The sequence below is a fragment of the Rhinolophus hipposideros genome (assembly GCF_964194185.1).
Source record: "Rhinolophus hipposideros genome assembly, chromosome: 14".
NCBI lineage: Eukaryota > Metazoa > Chordata > Mammalia > Chiroptera > Rhinolophidae > Rhinolophus > Rhinolophus hipposideros.
The window spans coordinates 65,319,951-65,343,555 of NC_138060.1; the positions used below are offsets into that span (position 1 = coordinate 65,319,951).

Here is a 23,605-nt window from a genome sequence, read left to right on the forward strand (position 1 = left end):
TCACTCCATTATTGATATTATTTTGTGGACTATGAAAAGAGTATATTTGACACAGAAGGAAACATAAACACACAAGGTGGAGGGAGGGAGAGAGGGAGAGGGAGAGGGAGAGGAAGAAAGAGAGACAGAGAGGGAGAGAGAGAGATTGAGACACTAGACATTGTCATGCTATTAGCCTAGATTCATGCTGGAGTTGTCTCTTAAGAATAGAAATAACCGAATTTTTCCCCTTAACTTTATTAGAATCACTAGATGCTTTCAATTACCAGGAAACCATGATTCATAGGATCAGATTTTGCATAAGCTTCCCCCTTCCTTGCAACTCCCAAAACAAGATGCAGCACACCAGCCCTGACTTCATTTGCTTCCTAGGCCAGGCAGGCGTTGTGACTGTTTACCTCCTCCAGGGGGGCAACTCCATCAAAAGACGCAGAATGGCTATACTGTCAAAAAACGCTAGAAGGTCCTCTTGAAATGACCTAACTCGGGCTAACACCTGAAAGTTCTGAGAATGGAAATTCTATTGTCATTACTTTCAAAGATTCCGGTAACATACCTTCCTCTGCTGACATGCTGACACTTAGTGGTCTTCGGACCACTAAGCAAGAAAACAGGACAAAAGCAGCGAGCGCGGCAGGTATGACAATACGAGGAGGACGCTTTCCATTTCACCGGGCTCCTGCCTGCATTGGCGGGCTCCTGCCTGCATGACCCTGACAATCACTTTGGGGCAGGGATTTCCATCCTATAGAAGCTGGCTCAGAGGGTCAGAAAGTTAAAGACACTGCCAGCCAGATGGGTTAGCATGTGAGCTCCAACCCAGGACTGTCTGGTTTCCAAACTTTATTAGGTGAACTTGACCATGATACCCATACGACGCAAGGTTAAGGCATCCCAATAAAACATTATGGCAGCACACCCAAACAAAGCTCGGGCTTACATGGCTGGCACACAAAGTCGCCTGGTCTGTTATAAATATTCCACCCCTCGGCGGTCATTAGGAAGCAATCACAGAACTGGAAATATGCAGTACGCATTATTTATTTCCTGTTCGTAGGAAATCACCTACACTAAGCTATAGATTCCGCATCACCCATCCTATTTATTGCTTCAGGCTTTGGCGGAATGGCTGCATCCCATGCTTTATGAAGCTTGCTGCCACCTTGAAGACGACTTTAAATTACATAGAAGGGAATGCTGACCAGGGATTCGCTATCTTTCCAGAAGCATATGAGAGGAGGAAAGACGTTCGCTTTTGATGATTTTCGGACACAGCAGCAGGTGCAGTGAAAAGAGCACAGGTTTTGAGTCAGACAAACCTAGGTCTAAACTGTGTCTCCTGGGAATTATTGAGCAAAACTCCCACCGAGCATTTCCACGTGTATAAAATCAGAACAGAGTGACACCGAGCTCACACGATTACGGTACAGCTTCAAGGTGAAACACGTCCAGTATGCTCCAGGGAGAAAAGCATAGGTTTGGGAGTCACAGAAGTTATCTGCCATCATGTGATGATCAGGTCTTAGCCGTGGGGCCCTGAAACAGGAAGGTCCTTGAACATTCCTGAGGCCTGTGTTTCTGAGGACAATGACCCTTGCCTGAGAGGAAGGAGAGACGTGGCGTGCTGACCTTGGCACTGACCCTTGGTCAGTGGCTGTGAGTTCTGTCTGCTAGGGACGCAGGAGCCATTTGACAATACTTGCTTCCTCCTTTAGCAACACGCGACTGGTATCTGATCACACGTTGACTGAACACGTGGCTCTCTGGGGAAAGGGAAACTTGGACATTTTACACTTGAGAGAATCTGCCAGGCCTTGACCAGTTCAGACACAGATGCCCATCACTCAAGTACTGCAAGATGTACTCCTGTAGAAACTTAGAATACAACACCCTCCGATTGTCTTATTAGGTTGGTGCAAAAGTAACTGCAGTTTGAAAGGCTAAAAAAATAAATAAATGCAAAAACTGCAAGTACTTTTGCACCAACCTAATACTTCAACTCCAAGTATGAATTTCATCACACTCCCTCCCTCTCCTGCTTGAAAGTCTTAAAATGCTAGTCTTATTTTTAGAATGAAGTTAGAACTTCTTTTCATGGCTTACAGGACCTTAGGTAGGTCCAGGCCATGCGGGGTTCTCAGCCAGGCTCCTGAATGGCTTAGTGAGGAGCCATGCTTGACTCCTGCTGTCTGTGGAATGCACTGAGCTCTTCTGTCCTCCACACCTCTTCCCGTGCCCCTCCCTCTGCCTCGAATTCCTCCTTGGCCTGGTCAGCTCTGACTGCTTCTCCCTTTTTTCTATTTAAGAGGGACATTCACTAGACCTTGCTCAGGCCCTCCCATAGTTCTCGGATCACCCTGACCCTGCGTGTCCGCTGATCATAAAACGCATGTCTGAATTATACATGTAATATGCACTTATGTAACATTTAAAGCCTTTCTTAGATCCCAGGGAATCACAGACCTGATGAGAGCGACGTCTGTGTCCACCTGCTTCCCGAGCGCCCCCGGTGCCTACCAGTAAGTTCCGTGCTCACTGCACCGTCACGGGATGACATCACTAATGCTACAGTCACACAGTATTAGGTGAGAAACCATTTCTTCAGCTATTTTGTCTGAAAACATCATTTTATCAAAGGTTCACTCTCGTTTTATAGCAGAGCATGTAATTTCCAGCCTAATTACTCAGGTTATTACAATATAGTTGCATAAGCACATGGGTTGATTTTCTTTCTACAGTGAGGCATAAACGTATGAACTAACAACGTCAAAGTCGCAGAATGGCCTTCCGATACGACAGAGCAGGGTTTCTCTACCTTGCCACTGCTGACATGTAGGGCCCACAGTTCTTTGCTGGGGAGGAGATCGTGTACAAAGCAGGAGCCTCACCATCGTCCGAGACTCCACCATTCAGATACCAACAGCACCCCTCCCCAGCAGACATGGCCAAATGTGTCCTGTGTGACAAAATCATCCCTGGCCGAATGCCAATGACATGAGCATCTGCATGAAAACACAGTCTTTGTTCTGCATGAGGTGCGAACCCAGGTGGGTGGGGCAAGCACAGGTAACAACAGTGAAAGAGACTCAGACCAAAGGCCATTATGTTTACAGAGGAACCTCTCCTGTTTCCCGGATTCGGCATTTCAGACAGTATTGTCTCCGCTAATTCTACCAGGGCCACAGTAAAGTCAATTCTGTCCCCTTACGAGCCGCTTGATAAAAGCAGCCCCGCAAGCAGCACACCCACGGCAGAGCCCAGTGTGTGCTCACGACCTCACTGTGAGCATTCAGGCTGGTCTGCCAGGAGGAAACGCAGCTCCACACCAGCCTTTCGGGAGGTAAATGCCCAGCACTTCGCAAGTTCTTTAAAAGTCAATTTTCAGCATTATGGAAGACTGGGTTCACGTCTCATTGGGCAAACACAGAAGACTGAAATACCAGGAGAATTATATTTTTTCATGACTTCTAGTTCAATGAGAGATGAAAGAGGAATTTTTTTTTTTTGAGCGAGGGGTGGGGTGGGGTGGGGTGGTGGGGAAGGAGAAAAGACTCTAAAATTTTCAGAAACATTATTGAACTGGAGAGTAAAATATTTTTTTTTGCTGTTGAAAACAAGACAATCCAAATGGATCATGTGTGTTGCAATCCCCTGCTTCCTCTTCACCATCCTGTTCCAATGTCACCTCTCCTGTGACGTTTTCCATATACTCTGTGCTCCAAAGAGGACAAGTGTGGTCACATCTGCAGTGGCTACCTACTCACTGGGTTTTCACTGTGCTGTTAGTTCCCTTACGGCAGGTATGTCTGTACCAGCACACTGCACAGAACCTAGAACTTGGGGCGACGCCCAAAGTATCTGTCTAACCAGTAAATGAGACAGCAATCAAATATACGTGATTTAAGCACATGCTGGTTTGGGTCTGTCTCAGTCTTAAGAGAGAAAATGATGATTCGTTACGGATCTTACTGATAAAACGCCCTAAAAGTTTGCGTAACTTCCATCAGGAACTGTAGCCCCTAAGCTGTTAGGAACAGACATAGCATCAAGAGGGGTCCTTCGGCAACACGGGACAGCCTGCATTGTAATGCCTCATAACATGCATTACACATCACAGGAATGTCACAGGTGTCTTCCATTCTCTGCAAGCAGACAAGAAGCCCGGCTCTGAAAACTGAGTTGACATCATCTGTAAACACACGTCCAGCTGATTAAATGGTGCAGCTCTGACAGAGGTATGATCCATAAAAATAGTCTCCATTTCACTATGTGCGAAGGCGGCTGTGGGTGGATTAAAACCTCGCAAATAAATATTTACCGTAATTTAGTCAGAGAACTTGATTGTTTGCCCTAGATAGAGTGAAAAGGCGCCAAATGGTTAAGCGACGTGGTGCGAATATGACATATTCTGAAACTGGTAACATCTCACTGCAACTGGAAGGCAGACAGACTTACCTCTCCTTAGGGTGCAGGTAACTGTGAGTAAGAAAAATGCGCACTTTCTCATACATGCCCTATGATGAAACCAGGCATATTCTTTCATTCATCATATACCCTAGTATTTCATAAAAGGAACTTTCTCTGTTTGACAGTAACTATACTGGGATAAACATAATTTCTATAAAACTCCAATACAGTACTTCCTTACATATAACCAATGAATCGATACCACTAAAATCATGATGGCCGCAGGAAGAAAAGCAAAGATGCACTTCTGTTCCAATGGGGTTGCCTTTCTTTACCATCAGCTCCCATCCTTTAGTGCTAATCATGGAAGCAGGGGTGTGGGGGCTCGATACAGCACATCATGGAAAATCATTTTTAAATGGTTCTGGAAAGCGTATCTCTGTTATTTTTCTCACAGCAATTTACCCTATTAATCGTTCAGTTTTGGTCACAATGAAAACTTATCGCAGTTATCAAGCGTGTTCTAGGTGCCAGAGGTACCTAGAGAGAAGGATGTTTTGTTACGGCTTATTCCTAGTGTATTAAATGCCTCAGGGAATGAGGAGACTATCTGTTGAGGCTTAATATGCCCAGTACTGGTTAAGGCTTTTAAATACGCCGCCATTTCATCCAGATTACCCCACGAAGTAGATGTTACCATCTCCTTACTGTAAGTGCCAAAATGGAGGCTCAGTGGCAAGCTTGTCCCAAGGTCACACAACTCCCAGGCACGTTGCTACTCAGACTGTTAAGCGGACTGTCACATCCACCTGGAACACACAGAAATACTGTATCCTTTTTATCAAGGACCCTAAAGATAAAGCTGGTAGAAACTGTTAGAAACCCAAAGAAACAATCTTACTCCAGCAGACTTTCCCTCATCCACACTAGAGAAAAATGTTGCATGGAGGGTAAATAGATGTTCCCAAACCACAGATTATGTTACACAGTAGGCTTATGGATCACACACTAAGTGTAGAAATCATGCTTCGTGTTACATAAAAGACAGCAGAGTTATTTTAAAAACCTCTAACTGAAATATGATATATTCTGTAGAACATTCTTTCAGAAGTATATTGAATATCACAGTATGCTAAATCTACAGATGTCCCAGCATGATACCACATACACACAGGATTGAGAAGATGGTGGTTGTTTCTATTTATAATAGTTACTCAAAGATAATCTACATGCTGCAGGATCATATAGTTGGAATTATAGACTATTTTGCATTGAGAAAGGACAAGGCCCGCTCCCTGGAAAGGTCCATAATAAATCTGAGTTTGATTGTCATCGATCCCCTTTGGCCCAAGTTACCCATCTTGTTGCTGAAAAAAATACTCCCAGCTGTCAAAATTTAGTATCAACCAACAATCTCTCTGCATCCTTTGCAAAATCTTGGCTGATAAATAAATAAATCTGTCTTCTGGGTGTATGTTTGCGTCAACAGTCCCTGCTCAAGCTGAAAACCAGGCAGTAAGAGTGAACTAAGGCCATGCACGCAGTCTTTTTGACCAACCTGAACAAAAGAGTATGGACTCAATATGATAAATATGACCATCCCTGACGGTGGTAGAATCAACAGAATTTAGTTTCTAATTCCAGACCATGTCCTGAAGTAACTCACCTCCTACACTGACGTTCACGTCGCTCAGTTCTGAAAGTTAGGACAGACTCTGGTGCTCTGAAAAATCCAGTGTTTCCGGAGGTAGAAACAGTATCTTCATGTCACTGCCACCTAAAAGCAGGGTCCGCCAACCACCTGGACGGACCTTCTTACAACGGAAAGCACTCAGGCTCTGCCCAACCTTCCTGGAGCAGAATAATATATTAGTTTTGGGGAATCTTGCTTAAAAATGTGAATTCTGACCACCACAGAATTCGCATTTTTAGACACGATTCCCCAGTGATCTGTGGGCATTTTTGAATTTGAGAAGCACTGGTGTAGGTCTCAAGTTGTGATAAGAAACAGGCACGTGCCCTGTGGTCTTCATAAATGTGATGGTCTGGCCAGTCCTGGAATTCCTAGTAAAAAGATGCAAATCTTTAAGACGATTCAGATATGTCTGGTAAAATATTACTCTGACTTAGTTCAGAGGTACGTGTCACAAAAAGGCCACAGCCAAACGACAGCATCTGCACCCTACCCCTTTTTCTTTCAACTGTACAGTACTTTGCCGCAATCAGTCCCTGACCGGGCTGGTAACCAGCCCCTCTCCCCTTTCAATAGCTGGACGTGGTGTCAACAGTCTTACACTGAACGTCCTTGGATTCAGGATTAGCGTCCAGGAAGCGCCCGGTGAAAGCTGGTGACTGTACCCAGGGGCGCGCTGCCAGGCAGGGAGGCCTGGCTCCCCTGGTGGCAAGCGTGGGTACTACACATCGGCCGGGGACAGCCCAGCCCTTGCTGCAGTGGGAGTTACAGGAGTGAACAGCCACAGAAATCCCTGGGCTGTCTGCCAAGCCTCTGGCCCGAGCCTTAGAAAAAGCCAACACCCAGAAGCCCGGCGGAAAGGCAGTCCTGGTGTCTCCTCACCCCACAAAGGAACAGGAGCGGGGGCTTTCCTGTAAAATTTCAGATTAGGACACAGAGTCTAAAGGAGACCCGAGTAAGGCAGCCGGTGGGCCACGGTACTCCAGGGCTAGGATGACCGACTTTAACTGACTGCATGCTAACATAGAAAGAAGAACCTACGAAGAGACAAGGAAACAGCACAACAGGCACACAGACACACAGACCACAGGGTCCCAGAAACACAGCAAGGGGCATGCATTCATGCCTGACCTCTCAGCTCTGCCTTAACCTGGCAGGGCTTCGTCACTGCAGGTTCTGTGAGGTGCTTTGTATTTTTCCAGTAAACTAACTGTTTGGCTGGGCTAGTTTCGGGGGCCAGGAGGGGGGTCTCTGTTTCTGGCAACTGAGTTTTCTTTGGCCAAGACACTCATGCCCCGTGACATCGTAGGCCATGCCAGCGTATGTCTATTTTTAAAGACCAAACGCCTTGAAATCAAATTGTACTTTTGGCTCTTCCACTGAATCACATGTGATATTAGGCAAAATGTCTCTAATTCTTTACATTTCTGTATTTCTTCCCTTAAAATATGAATACAATTCCATGAGAAGGCCGTGGCCCAGAGGTCATAAGTTAGGACAAAGGCTAAAGCTACTTGAGAAATTGGCAAACCATGCACAATTCAAGGCTCTTTTTAAGCAGATGCCAGCTGGGGGGCACTCAGAGCTGTGCCAGCACCTTGAAATAGCTCAGCCAGCTTCTGAGGCTGCCCAGCTCCTCACACAGCAGGCTCTCTCCACTGGAGCCTGCCACTCACTCTCCTTTCATCTCCCCTGTGTAATCTGACACAATGTATCCCCAAGACACTGCCTGCTGGGAAAGCTTCTATTTCCATCTTAGAGCCTTTTAATTTGTATTTTCCCCAAATGGCTTATGTCTGCTTGTCAAGTGGGATTCTCACCTCACTTGGAGCTCCTGGCTCTTTGATAAGGAAGAGCAGGCTGGCAAGGAGAGCTGGCATGGCACAGAAGCCGTGTAAGCAATCAACAGCTTCTTTACAGCCAAGTGAGATGTTCCCACAGCGCCAGCGGATAGGGTCTCCTGCTGGGAGGAGCATCTCGGCCATGAAGTCCCTACTAGTATTTGCCACCTTGTGGATGGTAAGTGTTTGGGCTGCAGCCAGCGGCTGACATCACCCTGGCGGGTGCCTTTCGTGAACCGTACGTGGAGAACCCCTCATTGGTACTTACTGGTACTTAGGGGTGAAGAACATTTGACCCCTACCCATCTGTAGGAATATCAACAGTAATTAAGGATCCCAGCCCGGGAATCAAGATGGAATTGACTTTGAATCCCAACTCTGACACACGATTAACATGAAATACTGGGAAACTTATCTAACCGAGCTAAACTGCAGATTCTTTATCAAAAAAAGAAAAAAGAAGAAATGTTTGACGCTACCTTTGGGTTGGTTGTAAGTATCAAAGGAGAAAGGGTATTTATAAGGATTACGAAAGTGCCTGACCCATCAAAAGTGCTCAAATCTGGAGGCTATTTTGACCTTTATCATCATCGAGCGAGGACTGCTTTAGCCTTTAAAGCACGTGAATTCTCGTGTTTCTGTTGAGTACAACTAAATGTCACCCCGTCCTTTTTGCGGACGTAAGATCATCCTCCTCTGTCCTGGAGGGAGAAAAACTAATTGTGGGAAGTAAACTCTCCCCACTGACATCAGCAAGACTCCCAGTGTCGTGCAAACGGCAGGAGTCTGAAAATGGAGACTTCTGGGGTGTGTGACCGTGTGACTCTGCACAAGTCATTAAACATTTTGGAGCCTGAAATTCTTCAACTGTGAAATGACAGATTGGTCCTGGGTTTGACCTGGGCCCCCTTTACCCATGGTGTGTGTTCTAGGAGTTTGCTCCTTCCAGCTGTATGAATCAATGGAGACCTAGTACCATGTCGTTCTCTATGGAAGAAACAGAACTTGGGTTTCCACAGTCAGTGTTTGCAGTGAATTCTAGAAGGGACCTTAAAACTACAGAGAATTACTAAGCCATGGAATTCTTACATTACACAGAAATAACAGTGTATGCTGGGCATTTTCATTTTAGGCTACCTCATGCTTTGGGAGGGTGTTTCAACCAAGATTGGTCAGGCTCTGCTGCATCAATCCAGGACTGCCAATGGTTTCATACATTAAAGTTTTATATCTTTTGCCCACAATGTTGGGTGCCAGTTCCCTGCTTTGCTCCCCACTTTTCTTTGAAACATTTGCTTTGCTCAAATTTCCATTGGCTAAGACATCTAGATAGTTCTGGATTAAACTGTTTATAAGCATCAACTAGATACTGACTGAGAGCTATTCATTCCTGACTATTTCATGACCAGAAAATTAATAAAGAGACATGAAGAGTGAGTTAGGCGCTCTATGAAAAACAGCTTTAGAAGTACCTTGAAGAAAGGATCACCCCTGGAATTCTATTCGATTCTATCCTTTATTTAGTTAGGCATAGTTATTATGTCTTTCTCTTATACCCTTACACATATCTCTACAGCAACTGCCAGTCTCTTTTGTTCAAAATCATTAACATTGAGACAAATTTGTCCTTGTGTATTTTGATGCTCCTTTATTCCCCTGCTGTCAACCACTTGGTGGTGGTTTTTATTCGGCTATTTCTTCCTCCTGGGGTACAGATGAGGTTAAGAGGATTACTCAGCAGCTGTGTCCAGCACCTGCTCTCCAAATCCTAGGTTTTCAAGCTCCTAAGAATACTGCTGGGGCCACCTCAGGTTCTGTCATTACCAACATGGCTAATCCCGCACTTCCGTAAAACCTGGCTTCCACATACCACAAAGAAAGCTGCAATTATGGTTCTCCCTTAAAAGCTTGCTTCTTCTTCCAGCAAGCTTTCATCTTATCTCTAATCTTTTATTTCAAAGGTGGATTAAATGGTACAATATGCAGGACCACTTCTCTAAGGTACATTCAGTCCTTGACTTTTGAGACAAGTGCCTGGCTCACTTCAAAACAGGTCTTACAGGGAAGGGGAGTCTGCCGTGACCCCTCCATGCCCTGCCCCGGCAGCTCCCCAGCAGCGTCTTAGCACCCTCCGGATGCAGCGTCCTTTGTCCTCTGCAGATAAAACTGGCTGCTGTTTCCTTGGCATCTCCCTGCACTGGTCCCCACGTTTAAGTGTCTTGAATGTCTCTCGCTTGTTCCGGGAGGCTTGTGTTGATGTGCCTGGTGCATCGTAGCGATCCATCGGCACTCCACCTGAGGTCTTTCTCCACCGTGGATCTCCATGTGCCCACTGAGTAATGTCATCCAAGTCCTCATGTGTGTGACATCAGAGCTGTACTAACAGTTGGCAACCAGTCCCTCAGTCCCGCCAAGCTCAGATGTTTAATAAATGTTGTGTAAAATCTTCAGACAGAGGTACCATCTGTATTATATTCCTTAAAATGTACATGGCTACAACTGAGCTGACAGCAAACGACTGGCCTTCCGGTAACTTGCGTTAGCGCGTCTTTGAAGGCAATGCACAAATCCTGGGAGTCTGGTTTGCGGACGGTTTTAAAAGAGGAGACTCAAAAGGGAATTAACTCTGTTTGGGGTGATCTATGAAGTTTACATTCCTTGATTACATGTGCAATTAGGAGGGCGATTCTGTACTCAATGTTCTAAAGACTTTGTTTTGCAATTTTGACAAGCTACCATATGTCTGAGTGTAAATATGACAAGATAAAAACGCACGCTAATTTCTCTTTTCTGTGTGATGACAGCAATAATGCAGGCTTACTTTGGAAGGCTTCTCAAAAAGTATTTTATAGTAATCAATGAACACTTTATGCTAATATTACGAGACCCTTATCATAGCAGAACAAATTTCATTCCATCCATAGGTTTAATAAGACAAGATAGTTCTTTATACAGCTACTTACAATTACTATAAACCAAGTGGGGTGAACACACGATTTTTGCACTAGTGTAGGTTAGAAAGAATTCTGGTAGAAATCACTGAATAATTAAATAGTAGAATATTAGGATGAGACAAGTTATTTCCTAAAAACTTGTCAATCCTAAACCTGCTTAGCTTAAAGAAGAGAACCCATTTATCTAAGGCATCAAGTTCCAATTTCTTATTTCATAGACGGGAAACAGCCCAATGAAGTTTGATGATTTCCCTAATCTCACAGTTGGTCATATCAAAGTAAAAAAAAAGACACGAGACCTGATATGCAGTCTGCTTTTTTTTCTCCCCATTAGTTCGTATACAGACATAAATCATACGGTTACAAGATCGTTGTGGCTAATGTAACTTGAGCACCTGTTCTTAAAGGTTAGGAAATTGATGCTGGAAATGTCTAGTTCTGAAAACTTGATAGACTTGGCTAATGTCGCCCAATGCCCACCTACAAATACAGAAAATAATGAATAAAATATAACTAAAGCGATACTAAAAAAAAATGGTGCCAATCTTAAACACACGAGCAGGAGTTCTGAACGGGCATAAAGGAGCAGAGGAGCAGGACATGTGACATCTCTCAGCTAAGGTGATGGGCCTTGTGATGGTGCTGAGTGCAGGTGAGCTGGGGCGCTAACATTAGACATTGTGCCACAGAAAAGCAGACCATAGATCCCTGAATAAAACATGGATTCCCTAAATCCATGAAAAAAAAAAAAATACTAGAAACACTCTGCCAAGTCGCCGTAAGAATGGGTATGGAATTTTGCTGTCCGCCCTGGGCCCAGTGTATCCCATTTAAGAAGCTGAAACCCCAGGCTTTGCTAAGCCTTATAATATAATCTAAATGTATATTACTCACAAAGCGTAGGAAACTGACACCAAAACTGGTCAGGAGCCCTTTAAACCCAAGAACCCCAGTACAAGCAGATACAAAACCCTCTTGGAGCATGCTTTCACAACACAGGGTACACATATGCCCACAGGGGGTGAAAGCAAAACAAAACAAACAAACAAAAAAACTAACATTGGCTCACAACATAAAATTTAAAACTAGATGAGGAAAAAGAAACTACCACAAAAAGAAACAGCTGAGACAATAAAGAGAGCATGCAATGTAATTACTAGAATAAAAGATAATAAACAAGTACAGAAAATAAGAGTGTGTAAAATGATTATAGATAAAATGAATGTGAATCCATAATAAAACAGAACATTATGATGAAAGAAACACAGAAGGATAAACCAAATAGAACTTCTAGAAATTAAAAAAATAATAATAATAATAACTGAAAAATGTAAAACCTAATGGACATTTGGGGTTACAATTAAATGCTTTTCACAAATACTCTGGTTCTCCTTTATTTCCAGGCAAATGTCGAGATTGTATTTCCTTGCCCTCTTCGGCATCATCCATGGCCATGTGGCTTCTACTGCCAATGAAATGTGAGCAAAAAGGACATGTGTCTATTCTGGGAAGAACCATTCAGGCCTTGATCATGATCCCACAGGGTCTCTTTTTCATCAGCAATCGTGGAATTACATCCTGATGGTGGGTCCACCAACATGGGGCTCTGAGTAAATATAACGAGCAGAGCTCCCATGTTAACTTGCATCAGGTATCTAATATGAGGGAGAAAAAACTTTTGTTGCTTTAGCCCATAAGATTTGGGCATTGTTTGCTAGTGTAGCAAAAACTAGGCATCTTGACTACTACAAAATGATAAATAGCAGAGTAAACGCCAAGAAAGGAGGAATTTAAAAACTGGAATCTGAAGAATTTTCCCAAAATGGAGATACAAAGAAACAGAACATATGAAAGGATAGGTAGGTGTTAAGATAGGAGAAATAAACGGTCCAAAATACATCTAATTATATATGCAGTAAAGCACAACAGAAAGCAATGGTAAGGGTGTCAATATTCAAATAAATGATGAACAAGAATTTCCAAAACTGAAAAAAAGAAATGTGCCCTCAGATTGAAAAATAAAGTATCAAAGAGAAAAACTAAAAATAAATGCATAATTAAGCATATCATAATGAAAACGCAGCAGTCTGAACACAGAGAAAATCTTAAAAACAAGCAGAGGGAAAAAAAGATCACATAAAAGATTATCAATTCAGGGGGAAAACACTGTCAACTAGGAATTCCAAATCCAGTTTCAAACAAAACAGTATTCAAACATAATAGTGACAGGTAATATTTCATGATAAACGAAGATTAAACAGTTCCTCATTAAGAGGACATTGGATATGTTAAGTAAAAGGAACTTGAACACAAAGGAAATGCGATGCCAGAAGCATCAATGGACAAAAAAATTGGTAACTCACAGGAAAATCTACATAAGTTAATCCTTGATGACATTACAGACAACGATAATAATTACTAATTACAAGAAAAATAAAGTTGAACTAAACTATGTATACAACGATAACTTAGAACTTTGAGTGGCACACTTAGAGTTAATTTTTTTAGGCTTTTAGTGGAGAACATTACTAAATTTAGTACTGCTAAGTTTAAATTTTAAGGGAGTCTACGAAAACTGGAAATAGAGTAAGCAATACAAAGTCATAGGAAGGGATATTGGAATAAAGAAAAATCAGTGCGTTAGAAGGCAGGAAGGATGCAATACACAGAAACCAAAGGCTGACACAAAATAGGCAGACACAAAAAAACAAACATAATATATGTAGCGATCTAAAACCTGACACAAAGTAAGATGGTAGAAAGGATGTTAAACGTTTCAGGATTCAAAATCAGTGCAAGCAATTCAACACCCTCGATAAAAGAGAGAGAAACAGATCACACAGAAAAATATAGCTACGTGCTACTAACAGGAGACACACCTAAAACAACATGGAATGGTTGAAACCAAAAGTAGGAAAGAAACCCCAGGGAGCTGGTAATTTACATAAAGCAGGTATGGTAATGTTAACATCCCATAAAGTAAATATCAGGTCAAAAAACATCCTGAAGAACAGGTCTCATTCCTTAACGATCAAAGGTCAATTCATGCAGCTGAAGGAAATCAGAGAGCCACTGGTGACCGGTTGCCTCCCTCCCAAGTCACATCAGTCAGCAGTGACACAGGACCATAACCGGTGTGGCTTTATTGTTGTATTCTTCTCTTCCTGTTCTTCACAGGACCTCATGCAATTTTAATATTTTTACTTCTTTCTTATGTCCCTCCTATTGGATATCAAACTCAAAATGTGAGGGCTCTTACATGTTTTCTTTGCTGCTGTACCACTAGTTCCTAACACAGATGCTGGCACATGATTAGAATTGAATAAGTACTTGCTGGGAGAACAAATGACCCACAGTGTCCTGCCATCCCAGCATTCACCAGGGTGTCAGCCCTCCCACTACCCACAAGGAAAAGCACAGAGCAACTGGGTCAAGTGGAGCAAGTTATGTAGCCGTTTTTTCATAATTAAGGTTAAAAATGTCTGCTAAATGTTGTAACTTCTAATAGACTCCACTGCCTCACTCAATTATCTTCTCTAGTCCCACAGTGTGATTTTAATTTGAATTTTCAAAGACAAAGCCAAAGGTAAAAAAATAAATAAATAAAACAATCTCTACTGTATTCTAAAGGAAAAGAGTCCTAAGTAATAAAAACGATGGACAATTGCCCATTTTCAGGCAGAGGCTTATTTTCTCGTCGGCAGCAGCTCATGCTGCATTCAGAAGCATAAGCGCAGGCAGTTTTAGCTCCAGGCTGGGAGCTGTACGGTCCTGACTGACATCACCTGGCACAGGTAATGCCACCTGTGCCAGAAAAGGCTCTGTGGCCTTCCCAGACAAACATAGGGAGAATAAAAACCCTGTTTCTCTGGTAAATATGTCCCTACTATAGCAAAAGTCCCTCGGGGGCTCATTAAATTCATCAAGTACAATCAGAAATTCTAGTCATTTTTTTTATTGTGGGGCAAAATGTCAGCAAAAGAAAAGCCGATCTTGGGACAGTTGCAAGGCCAAAATTCGAATGAGATGGCCTGATATGTACAACCAGATAACACCAATTTTCAAAGGATCAATGATGGAGGGCCGTTTTGCAACTGGCACCCATGGTAAGTACTTGACATTCGTTCTTCCTAAGTCTTAAAATACCCCATAAAGTGGCTATTATTGCCCTCACTTTACGGTGTGAGGCATCTGAGGCTTACAGAGGTCGTGACTGAAAATATTTGAAATATGAACCTGTCACCATCTGACCCCCTCCTTCGTACCCTTTATGTTAACCCGTGGGCCGTACTGTTAGAACTCTGACTTGATCTTTGGCCTTAGAGGGCATGTGGGACTTTTAGAAATGGTGTGGACTGATCTGAATGGCACCCAAGGGTCTGTTACATTCTCTAGTCACCACAAGTGAAGGAGAAATTTCATCTTCCTGAAACATGCATTTCCTAGTCTATTGCTTTATTGAGATATAGTTCACATATCACAAAATTCACCATTCACTGTGTAACTCGGTGGTTTTAGGTGTATGCACAAGGTTGTGCAACCATCACCACAATCTAATTTCAGACCATGCTCTTCACCCCATAATGGGAACCCTGCGCCCATCAGCCGCCACTCCACACACTCCTCTCCCCTTTGTTCCTGGAATCCACTAATACACCTTCTATCGCTACAGTGTTACCTGTTTTGGACATTTAACATGCATGGAATCATACGTCATGTGGCCTTTTATGTCTGGTTCCTTTTGTCATATTTTCAAGATCCATCCATGTTACAGCGTGAATCAGCCCTTCATTTTCCTAATCTATTTTAATTAGTATCACCTAACAAAAGATGGAAATTATTTGCAGAAATTCAGAAAAAAAGAATGTAACTGTCTTCTTCCATTTTCTCCATGTGTAGAGTTTAGAATACATTTTACGGGATTAATAAAGCAACTTTACATCACGCAAGCCCATGTCGCATATTACAGTCTCCATTGCACAGGTGGGCAAAAAGAGCCTCAGAGAGATTCAGTTATTTCCTGTAATATTGGAGCAAGGATTTGAGCACAGGGCTCTGAACACAAAGCCAAAATTAGTATCGCTTAGTTGATGGATTTATGATGGGGACGACTAACTGGCCCATTCAGCCGGTGAACCTGTGGCCTTTGGTTCACCAGAGACGGACTCTTAGGAGCTAAGTTTCCACAGTCCATCAATTCAGACATCTTCGTGTAGCTGAGGACACTGACCTCAAGTGCCTGTTGGGGCACACAGGCAGCCAATGATGTGACAGATGATCACGGCTGTGTAACCATCACCGCGACCTAATTCCAGAGCATGCTCACCACCCAAAAGGGAATACCTGTGCCCACCGGCCATCACGCCACTCTCCTCTCCCGAGTCCTGGAATCTACTAAGACACAAGTAGAGAGAGGTTGCTGGTGGTCCGTGAAGCCTTCCTGCCATCTGGGAATGCAAACCCAGGGGAGAAACATACTCTGATTTCTTCTCAGAGAATCTGAAAGTCATCATTATATGTGAAGGCTAATTTTTAAGTGCAGCCAACAAATTAAACTTTGTTTTGCCTTTTGAAATGAAAAACAAAACAAAACAAGAAAACAAAGGCAAATGCGTGACCAAAATAACTCTGTTTGGGGGCTGTTCTGATCCACAGGCTACCACCATTACAACTGGTGTTAGAGGACAAAAGGCTGGGGGTGGGGGGGGGGCGCCTCCTTAATGTGGCCAAAGAAGGACCACGGAAATTTGAGGGATCTGACCCCTGCATTCCAGGCTTAATTTTGGACATCTCCAACAACGTCAAATTTGAAAGACAGAGGAGGAACCAGAATAGGGAAGATGTTGTTAAGTCCTCTGTTTGTTCCGTTGATCGTGACCGACAACAGCCTTTGTGTGTGTACTGTGAGGTTCTAGGGGTACCATGACGTAGAAGAAGATACAAGCACTGGTTCCATGGAGCCACAGTGGAAGCAGAAGAACAACAAGCAAGTAAGGACAGAACGATGTCATTACCTTGTCGTTGACATTCCCCTTCTCACCAGAGGGAAGCCTCACCCAGGCAAGAGAAAACATGGGAGGCTTCCTGGAAAAAGTGAGTTTTCATTTAGCAATAAAATGAGTTGACTGAGCAAGACAGAACAAGAGAGCAGGTGAAAGAGAACAAAATATTCCAGGGAGAAGGAATAGAACAAACAAAAGAAAGGGAAAAGATGCCATATTTAAATAATTTAAAGATATTTGGACTGGTAGAGCATATTTTGGAAGGTGGGGATGGGGAAAAGAAATGAAGGTAGAGAGATAAGTGAGGACCAACTTATACAGAACATCCTAAAGCCATGTTAAATACCTAGGAACTGAGGCAAGGAAAATAAAGACGATGAAAGACTTATAGGTGCCTGTGGTAATCTGATTAGATTTAGGCATTGATTTATGAGATCACTGCCCTAGGTGGGGACTGTAGGTAGATGACTCTGAGCAGGTAAAAACAGAAAAGAAGTTAATAGCAAGTATGACAACAGGCAGAATATCTTGGAATAATGCCACCACCGTGAGACGCAACCTGGCTTCTGCTGAAGAATTAGTGACCAGGTAGAGAAAAGGCGCCCCTAACTAACCTGCAAGCCAACCCCAAACACATGGCACTCCTGGTCACGACTGGGAGAGTCTGTCCCACAGCAGGGGACCCAAGCAGCTGACCCATCACAATCCGAAGGAATAATAAGTGGTCATTGGTTTCAGCCATTGAGTTTTAGAGGGGTTTGCTAGAGTAATAATAGCTAATTGGTAAAACAAACAAACAAAATCCCTTACTCCATCTTGGCTTATGACAATCATCTAAGGATCAAGTGAAATAAATTTTTAAAAAATATTTTTTAATTGAGGGTGCTAGAAACAATCTTCCCCGAGAGTCAAAATCATATACTAACATTTACGTGATGTCATCAATCCATGTACTATATAATTGTATTTAATTTTTATCTTGCTTGGGAGATAAGTTGGCCATCAAGAAATAATTACTGTATCTTTTAAAATAATTCAGCATTGTATTTGGTGTGTACCAATGGGATGAGAACTTCGTCCACCACCACTTCCCATGTTAGTATTTTCCCCACGCATGCCCAGTTAGCCAGTTAACTTTACTGTCACCCATGTAATGTTTCAGGGATGGATACTGTTATGGATGAACTATGTCCCCCAAAAAGATATCTGAAATCCTAATTCCCACCGTGAATATGACCTTCTTTGGAGAAAGGGTCTTTGCAGATGCAATCAAGTTGAGATGAGGACCTATTGGATTCGGGAGGCCCTAATCCAATGGCTGGTATCCTTATAACAAGAAGGACATTTGGACATAGACACGCAGGGGAGACGGAGACTTCAGTGATGGAACGACAGCCCAGGGAACATCCAAAATTGTCGGCAACCACCAGAAACTAGAAGAAGGAAGGATCCCCCGAGAGCCTTTAGAGGGGGGCCTATGCTTTGATTTCACACGTCCATCCCACAGATGGAGAGAATAAACCACCCCGGTCAAGGTACTCTGCTATAACAGCCTCAGGACACTCACAGATACCAATGTTACGTCTTTAGAGCTGTATCTTTCAGTAAGGAAAACTGTGGCACAAGTGTAGACACTGAGTGACATTATTCCTGTTTTATCCCTAAACGGCTTCACCTCTCAGACATGAATATTTGTAGGACCAAGTTACTTTAATATTTGTGTTGATTTGACTGATAAAAATGTCCCGTCCTGCAAAACCATTTGGCAAAAGTGCAACATTCTTTACTTTATTCCCAATACTCTTTCCACAATGCCAAATTCCTAAGTTTCTGAATTACCAAATTAATCTGAGCCACAGAAAAGCTACCACAGGTATCTTCCTCCAGAAAGACAAGGGGAAGTTCTCAATTTCCTATTTTCAAGTATTAATTTATATGACTTCACTCCCTTCATTAACCTCAACCTTACGGAAAACATCAGAAATGATCTCAGGGTATCAGTGTGTAAGGGAGGGGACTCCATGTTTCCACAGAAACTAAGCTGTCAATCAGAGAGGAAGTACCTGTGAGCAAGCTCTTCCCGGTGGGACGCTTACCTTTTAGGGCAGTTATTGGGGCCACATGCTGGGGAGTTGCTGAAGGTCACTGATTCCTAGGATACAAAACACAAATAAACAAATAAATACATTTTTAAGTATACATGGGCTTACATATAGCTGGTGCTTAACTATTCCCATTCTCAAATTAAATTAGGAGGAAAAGAAATCCAATACAGTTGGTGTGGATTTCCAGCTGAATCAATGGCTGAGATCAGGGCCAGAAAGCCAGGCTCCTTTCTCTGCTCGGCCTCCCACTGGCTGTATGACTTGTGACATGTCACCACTCTAGGCCTTGTGAGGCCCGTGTCCTATTTCGTGGTGTTCAGATTCAATAAAAGAGACTGTATCCTAGAGGGTACGTTACAAAGGGTTTTCTAATAATGAAATGGTGAGCAATGAACAAGGGGACACCCTATAGTTAAGTGAATACATAAAATGAGGGTAACAATAAAAAAACAAAAAACAAAATCAAAACACCTCATCCCATAAATATGGCATTGTATATTCTCTTAAGGTGATGCAGTTAAATTTTAATTGGAAAATGAGTTTTGCACCTGAGAGTATTTTTCCCTGAAGCGATAGCTTTTCCCTTGAAGGAAAATGTATACACAATGTTACTTAGAATTAGTGTATATACTGAGATCTTCATGTTTATGTATCTGTGTGTATCCTCCAACCAAGTTTCTACTGTACATAACTTTACTTCTGAGTAAAACAACTGTCTTGTAACGTTTTTAGAATGGAAATTATCACTTAATGTAGATATACATGTAGATTGGCCACTCTGAAAAATCTTTAATTATAGAAGTCTAGCCTAATTTCTGTTTAAATATAGCATACTTGATTGGGATAGAAATATTATATTTTCTTGATTAGTCTTAAATACATGATCACTTAAGTTTACGGTATCCCCTGCTGGGTAGCATAATAATTTACCACTGTATTAAGCACCTACTTTTACTTCCAGGTTACTATCAAAAATTTCCAGAAAGTAAGGACCAGATATGTCCTCTTTCTATCGCTAATATATTCAGAAATGTATTTTTTTCTGTCCTTTTTTACCTATGCCCCCAAAATAAAGGGCCACAAATGATCCTGATGAATGTAAAAACGTATTTCTTATGAATAGAAAAAATCCTATATTCAGCGTACCCATGAATATAGTGGTGTGTCACCACTTGTTGTACTGTGACATGGTCAGTCACTGGCTGTATGTATGTAAGCTGGCTACGACAGTCCATCACATATCGCAGAGCCCCAATTTATTTTTCTTACATTAAGGATATGTACTGGCAGGGTAAAGCTCTATTTACAGCCTGTGGCACCATTTGCAACTCCAGTTTACGTATCAGTAATGATAATTAAAATGACAATAATAAAAATGAAAATAAAGAAACTTTGGTCAAGGTTGCATGGACAGTGGCCTGGGATGACATATCACCTCAATCAGTTACTAGGCATGCAACCTTCTGCAATTCATTGCGCTACACCTCAATTTCACCTGTACAGTGGGCACGATAACATTATTCAGCCTCAAAGAACAACTGAAGATTAACACTACAATCTAGGTGTTGTGAAGCCCCACTATTAACATGGCAGGAACAACGGTCAGAGATTGTCAGACATCATGCTCAGTCTCATGAAGGATGACTGTACACATGAAACGCAGAGCCAGCACCTAAAACCAGCGCATACTACCAAATATTGGCCCATTGTCTAAGACACTTGGCCCTAAATTCTTCCCTTTGATTTTTGGGATTGCTTCCAGAGGGAACCCACACCCCAGTAGGATGGGTTAACAGCATGAGTACATTGATCGGATTAGTTAGGTACCTTGGAGCAAAGAGAATGAGAAGCAGATGGGAGGGGGGGTGGGAGTGAGACAAAATATCTGGGACTTATCCCAAGGAGGCCGATGAGTCAACATCTGCTTCTTGAAGACCCTGCCACCGAGAGCTCCTGAGAAGGACCACTCTCTGTACTGCGCGATTCAACCTACTGGCTACAGAGCGTTCACCACCATTGAATACTTGAACCACAAAAAACTCATAGCATCATTCTCTTGGAGGTTCTGAACTATAACCCTGAGGCATGTCAAAGTAGAATTACTGGCACAGATACACCAATTGAGATAAACAGGGAACAAACAACCTGTGAAAACCAGACTTGAGATGATACACACCCTTATGCCTGATCCCTCTGAGAAATGAGGGACTGAAAATAGAGTAAGAGGGTGAGAAGTTAGTCCCCAGAGGGTCAGGTTTTACCAAGCTTTCTGCTCTTAGATGGTATCACTTTGCCTGGCATAGGGTCTCGGTAGCCCTTCTTCTTACAGAAGCTAGCGGTGTAGGTTTCTATACCTCGCAACTAAATGGTGGCTGGTAAAGAAATGAAACCACCGATGGCAAACTTTCTGTGGGTAATATGAAATCTCAGCTACATGCCTTAAGAAACTGAGGGAAACATGCAGATGAACAATAGACAGAACATACAATCAAAAATCGCCCCACCACGCTATCTATGTGCAAGGAAATCTCCATATTCAGATATTCCTGGCTCATGACGAGGAATCACAGACAGCTAGCTGTTCCTTTACCCTATTTCCCTGAAAATAAGACCTAGCCGGACAATCGACTCTAATCTGTGTTTTGGAGCAAAAATTAATATAAGACCTGGTATTATATATTATATTACATTATATTATATTATATTATATTATATTATATTATATTATATTATATTATATTATATATTATTATTATATGTATTTAAATATATATTATATAAATATATATAATATATAATATATAAAAATATAATAATTATATATTATATTATATTACATAAAATGTATATATTATTATAGTAAAGTAAGACAGGGTCTTATATTAATTTTTGCTCCAAAAGACGCATGACAGCTGATTGTCTGGCTAGCTCTTATTTTCAGGGAAACATGGTACTAGTGTTGACCAATAGATTTTATATTTTAATTTATTCATTTACTCAAATGAATTAGGAAAAGAAACAGAACAAGGTCTCTAACTTCATGGGGTGGCTGTCAAAATAAAACTACTATACCCCCCCCCAAAAAAAACACAACATTATCAAAACGAATATGGAAGACTAATAGACCATTCTTTTTGAAATAATCCCTTTAACAAAACCATAGTATTTCAGGATCGTAATGGATCGTGTGCTCCTGTTATATTCAGCATGTTTCCAGCATGACACTAATCACAGTATGTTTATCACCGACACCGCACAAAACATAGGTCTTCCTTTGTGGGAAAATCAGTACCTGTCTTATCTTGTTTTCCTCTTCAGCTTGAAGCTGCAGAGATTAGTTCAACCCGGTCCAAAGCATTTGTTCTCTAACTGTGTGCAGACTGAAGGAATGAAACCAACTTAAAAACTAAGTTAAAGGGATATGCATTCCAAACAAGTCCCGTTTCCACAGCATATTTGCACGACTGCTCTTAAAGGCCTGGGTAGATACTGAGAAGTTCTTGATTTTAGAACTAGGAATTGTTTATTCGTTTCTCATAGGAAAAGAACACGTTGAACAGACATATTCTTATCAGTGGACAGAGTGATTTAACTAAAACTTTCCGTCTCAGATGTGCAAACATGGGCAGAGATGGATCAGGTAAATAAATACCGAATTCTCATCCTGCAAATGTAGAAAGAACATGGGAATGAGTATTGGCCACTTCTGAGCTGTGTTACACAGGGAACGACGCTGTGCCTCCATCGTGAGCTGTGCGATAGCCTCTCTCTGGTCAAGGAGCAAGGAAAGGCCTTCATTTCATCACCTTCTTTAAGTCCGGCTTTCTTATGAATAAAATGAGCATAATCACTGCATTTCCACCACACACTGTTTCGGTGAGGCAAAATGAGGTCCTCCGTGCAAACAACAGTGCCCAGTGCAACATATGCACAAAATACTTAATTATTCTGAAAAATCACTGAGAATTTATTACATTTTCCAATGTTTCATCCCTATCATTTATCTACTATGATAATGGTTTCAAGTTACGGTTAAATTTTAGTTATGGCTCCTATTATAAACTCCAAAACAACACCATGTGGGAATGGATAGGAAGTGAAGACATGCACAAATGAGAAAATGGATGACTCTCCCCGGGAGTTTTGAACAAATCCACTGGTGTCAACCTAAGAGCACTGGCTGTATTTCAACACAAAGGAACCGGAACCCACAAATGACTGCAGAGAACCTGGGCCCAAAGCCACTCTGAAGAGGCAGCAGGTGGCAAGGCCTGGTCAGGAAGAACGATGTTCCTCCAGGGAACAAGAAGCCTGATCCAGACCTTCCCAAACACCTCGGAACTCGAAGGGGGTTTGTCATTTCCTCAGGACAGAACAATCCTTCCCAAGTGACAAGTAAAAGCCTGAAAGTAATTCTGATGAAAATTTTCAAAAAAAAACCCCGATGAGACCTATCCAGTTCTTTCTGTTCTCACTGACAGAGGACCCGAGACTCGTGGGGACAAGGGTGATCTCACTTCCGGGTCTCTTCCACTTTCACTGGGGTCAGACCTGTCCTACCCAATGACACACGGTTATAAGTCTCCATGATCACACGTCACCT

General features: G+C 42.3%; 1 protein-coding gene across 4 annotated transcripts in view; it reads right to left on the reverse strand.

Annotated features, from left to right (window-relative positions):
• The window catches only part of CNTN4 (contactin 4), a 783,747-nt gene that overhangs the window by 556,064 nt on the left and 204,078 nt on the right, over nucleotides 1–23,605 (reverse strand). For 3 of the 4 annotated variants that reach the window (XM_081073436.1, XM_081073440.1, XM_081073435.1), the window contains exon 2: nucleotides 18,994–19,049. The exons of the other annotated variant lie outside the window; for it this stretch is intronic. The gene's annotated coding sequence lies outside the window, so the exon portion shown is untranslated. The remainder of the gene's footprint in view (nucleotides 1–18,993; nucleotides 19,050–23,605) is intronic. 4 annotated transcript variants of the gene reach the window in all.